The sequence below is a fragment of the Vanellus vanellus genome (genome assembly GCF_965231255.1).
Source record: "Vanellus vanellus genome assembly, chromosome: 20".
Taxonomy (NCBI): Eukaryota; Metazoa; Chordata; class Aves; order Charadriiformes; family Charadriidae; genus Vanellus; species Vanellus vanellus.
Window position 1 is genome coordinate 5,516,490 of NC_138925.1, and position 4,973 is coordinate 5,521,462.

Genomic DNA, 4,973 nt, shown 5'->3' on the forward strand with positions numbered 1-4,973 from the left:
AAAGGCCATAAAATAACACATAAAAGCAAAATCTCGGAAAGACTCTCAGCCCCCATCTCACAGAAGCAAAAAACCGTTTAAGTGCCAAATAAACAGAACTCATAGGGCGTGCATATAACTGGACCACTCTGACACTCTGTGACTCGGCATATCTGGGGACGAATTCTGGAGCTTCACTGAACATGCATTCCATGTGCCTAGTCCTTACCCATCTAAATAATCCTCTTGGCCTTCTTGCTGACATATGCATGTTTGGAAGATGACTGGATCAGGACCAAGGCACCTGCATTCAGTACTTCCCTTACACCCCTCCTCCCCGCCTTCCAAAGTACCGAAAATCCAGACAAAATGAAATAGTCCTAGTGTTACCATGCCACCCTACAGTCACCAGCTGAGGTCGGGGTTCTCTGGAAACAGGTACGTAAATGACAGTCCCTGTCCTACAGGACTTCAAGACAGCAAGGTCCCTATGGGAGCACAGCTCCATCTGGGGAGAAGTTCAGAACATCAATTAATGGCAGGAGATTACTTCCCTTTTAATTGATGGAAAACCTTCAAAGCATAACAATGTGTTTCCCCTTCCATTTCCAAATCCTGGTCAAGAGCTTCTCCTTGCTTTGGGGAAGCTCACAATGCTTTGTGCTTTCTCTTAGGTCTTAGTCAGCTTTAAAAGAGTGAAGAGATCAAAGTTAATTTGACCAGACACACACACAAGCACAAACACCATCTCCCTCTCCCCCAAAAATATTCAGCTCCCCAAGAAATAGAATCACACTAAGGTGAAAACTTGTCCATTTTTATTTTTTAAAGAAAAATATTCCTCTTTAAACACAAAGCATGAACTAAAAACCTCTGAGGAACAGCTTCTCCTCCCTTGGAGCGCATTTAACTAAACTGTACAGCGTTAGAGCTCCCCAAACAAGTATACACACATGACATACAGTATTTCTTTCACAGGAAATATGGTTTAGGACTCAAAATTGTCCTCCTCACCCTCTCTAGATACCCACTCCATCCAAAAGTACTCTGTCCCTTACTCCCACCACAGGACAGAGTGTTGATAATTTCTGGATGCAATGTGTATTTTAAAAAAAAAAAAAAAAGGTATTGACCAAATCGGCCCATTCTAGCCTTCTAACAAATGTCTGTGAGAGAGGTTAAGACCATAGTTATTTCCAGGAATGGTGCTTGGAAGAAAAAAATATAGCAGCATCCACAAGCAACACAAGCCCTTGATTCCAGCTGCCCTGTTTTAAGGAACCCAGTCAGTTCAGCAGTGTTTTACAGATGTTCCCATCACCCACAAAGAGGGAATGGGAATAAAACATTCACAGGCCAAATTTGTTGCTTGAGCAGACAGCCTAAAATTCAGTCAATCTGGCCTACATATGCCAGCAATGATTTTTTTTCCCCACACTGCCCATGACCAAGTTCATGTCTAAGATTTTATGTAAAAAGGTATGAAGACCTTCAGAAATCAGCAACTCGTTCTACCAGTTCTCTCTATCCCATCAAATAGATATGTGCATAATATTTGTCACATCTGCCAAACCACCCAGACTGTGGAACTGGAATCAGACTCTAGAATCCAAATTGTTCCTAATTCAGAACAACAAAATCATCAAAAGTCTCTGCGAGGTCTCAGAACATGCCTAACAAGCCCATATCCAAAGAAAAAGTACCTGGGCGTTTTTCAAGGGAAGGTAGGTAATGGAAAAGGTATGGAAATGGAACTCATTTATATGCCACCTGTAATTAATTGTTGGTATTATTAAGTAATGCTCAAATCTTTATCAGCCATTTTCTAAAGATCTTTTCCATTCCATACACCCCAACAGCTTTTACAGTAGTAAAAATATTAGAAAAATAAAATCTCACCCCTGAACAACACTGTAGGAAGATCAACATCATCAGTCACAAAGATTTTTACAGGGGGACCAGATAATCTTTTGTTTCCTCCAAACCAGCTTCATATAGAAAACAGCAGCAAGATAGACACAGTATCTAAGAGCTAGATTAAGGCCAACAAGATAAAGACAAACATGGGCTCAGATCTTTTGAAATGAAGAAACCCTCCAAGTATTTTTATACATATGCATGCACACGCGCACACACACACATACACACGTATACGCGCGTGTACTATTCAAGCAAAGGCTTCACAACCGTGAAAGCACCACTGGAGAGTGTTCTAGCACCAGAATGAAAAAGTTGGTTATCTTCCCTCTTCAGCAATAAAATCCAAAGTCTTTATATTGCTTTGGACAAGGTCACCAAACACCCTTCCAAGAACAGTTTCAGTGAGCAGATTTAGAAGTGCAGTGACAGGTTAAAGCGTTCCTGTTCTGGAAAACGGCCAAGAAGAGGTGTGTTGAGAGGCTGCAGCTTCTTGGTTGCTGGAAAGGAGGAGAGAATTTGTATTGCAATCTAGTAGAGACAGAGACCAGCTTGCACTCCAGGTGAGCACGATGGTAAAACTCAGCGCAGACTGGGAGGTGAAAGTGAAAAGTTTGCATACATGAAATCACAGTGCGCATCTGTTGGCATATAAAGACAAGCAAACCCACAACATACTCTGGCAAGCTTGTCTCTGCATAGGAGGCCCCTGGGTATGCTGGAAGTCCGGACAAGGATCCATGAATGAGATGTCACACCCTGCACCAGGACATCATCAAACGCAAACAGCAGAGGTGTAAATAGAAGCTTCTAGGTTGGTCTGCTAGGCATCTTGCCTATACACATGGTCATGTGAGCCTGCAGAAGTCTATAAAAGGGACAGAAATCTCTTAACAGCAAGGTTATGGATCAGGTTTGGCTACAAGTAACAATTCATGCAAGTTGCAAAAGAATTAATCATCAACCTTTCTGCTGCAGGTCTCTATCCTGGACCCAGGGCTTTGTACAGCAGGTGCTGGCTGTGCAGCCCACTGCCAACACCCTAAAGAGGCTGAAAGATGCAGTCAGGAATGATACCTCCAGTTTCTTAGATCAGCACGTGTGGGCAGAGGTCTGTCCTCTGCCTGTACGATGTGGGGCAGGTGATGAGCAGACCTCACTAACAAAGGAGGATGGGGAGCAGCGGCTGGAAGCGGGCTGCTAAAACAGTGCAGGAAGAAATGGAAGAGACAGACTTAATTTTTCAGTGCTTGAATCACCAGCAGTAAAGCCCCATTTAATCTGTCATATAGCATGCTGATTAGAGTCTGGCTATCACCCACATGATGTACTAAAGCGAGGCTGTGGTAGGAACTCAATTAAAACATGCAAGAAAAAAAAATGAAGTAAAAGAAGGGTGATCATCACTCTGAGGTGTGAATTTCAGGTTCAGAGCAGGGAATTATCAGCAGAGATACGCTTTGTTTCTGTGCACATGCAAGAGTAAAATAGAGGGAACAGCAGCAGAACTGAAAAAGAAGAAAAGACACAGTAAGCACAACACTGTAATTCAAGATGCAAACACAGGACAATGGGGTGAGGGAGAAGAAAGAGAGAAGAACTTTGAGGTGAAGGAGCCCAAAGGAAGAGACAACAGAAAAACTCTTAGAGTCACTCCTGCTTAAGGAAATACATAGCTAATGTCTGTTGGCTCTCTTTTCACCAGGTATCCTTGACACGTTGGTAAATCTTCTCTGCGTGCTTGGGATTTAAGAATCAAAACATAAAGATCAGGATTTTTTTTTCCCCTAAGCTGTATTAAATGATTTTCAGTATTCAGCACTATCCTCTAAATGGCCCCTGAATTCTAAGCAATGCTGAAGACTCACCCAAAAGCAGAAGTGCCCAAATTACAAGCTGCTTTTGAAAATCTAAGGCTACTTCCTGGATTAGAAAAGAATCTATCCAGAAGGCTGAATTGTCCAGAAGCAGGTTTGGCATTTCTCACTGAGAGCACCTTGGCATTTAACTAAGTAATGTCTTAGATGGTTACTTAGCAAATCCCAATATCAGATTGAAGTTTCTGGATAGATGTATACAATCAGACAGCTCCTCTCTTATCTTCTAATAGAATAGATTTGTGCGATTTACAGCAAGAACAAGCTATGCCACTCGCTGCTTCAGTGAAAACACAAGCAGTCAGTGTTGGGAGCTGAAGCCCTTTGACTATGTTGCAAATCACATAGGGATCCTTTTTTATTACAGAATTAATTGTAACAGGATTAGTGCCTCCTGGGTAAAGCAAAGCACAGGCTTCCACTTTCTAACGCAAACCACAAAAGGATGTCTATCTGGGGTTTGTGCATACCTACAGCAACAGAGCTAGCTGGAGGTATGTACAGACAGTAGTTTCTGAGAACCAGCATGACCAGAACGGCAACTGGTGAAAGCGGCCTCAGGGCACAGCCCAGGTGGAAGCACATGGACATATAAAATGCAAGAATATGACAGAGCAGGCAAGGTCACCCATGTGCTTAGGCAAGCTTAAGGCAACTAAAGAAAATTCACTGATAATTTAGAGGAGAGTGCCAAAGGGAAGAGAGAAGAACCACTAGGCAAAGAGGCTGGGAATGCTGTCACAGTAGCCAAAGCCCAGCACCAGCTACTAAGCCATCCCTTTTCTCCACCTCATTTGTTCTAATTCTCCTCATTTTACCAGCACCATCAGCATGAGGTTAATATGTCAGAAAGAGTGGGGGATAGGTTCCTAAAAATGTAGCTTACACATCTTCAGACTTGTGTCTCAGGTCAGTTCCTTTGAAAGAAAGTGCATGGGCCATGTGACTGGCCTCTTGCTGTGAACTGGAGCTTTCTGGGAATTCTGCCTGCCACCTCCAGGGACAATCCTGTGATATGTTCTACCTGGAAGTGATGGCAGCAGCTACCAGGGTTCCTTGTCATGACAGTTGAGCATACAGTAGTTTTTTAAGAAACAGCATGCACCAGTGGCACGGCCATTAGACATGATGCCGTGGTTGAATTCTTTTTGTCTTGTCAGAAGCAGGTGGAACCAGAAAGAAAGGAAGTGTTGGCACAAA

The 4,973-nt window shown here is 43.0% G+C and overlaps 1 long non-coding RNA gene across 1 annotated transcript; it reads right to left on the reverse strand.

The window, feature by feature from the left end:
• Positions 1–782: 782 nt before the first annotated feature.
• LOC309679943 lies at positions 783–4,829 on the reverse strand. Its single transcript, XR_014269860.1, has 2 exons — positions 4,660–4,829; positions 783–2,396 (listed from the first exon to the last, which is right to left on the reverse strand). It is a non-coding gene; the product is annotated as an uncharacterized lncRNA (long non-coding RNA).
• Positions 4,830–4,973: the final 144 nt, after the last annotated feature.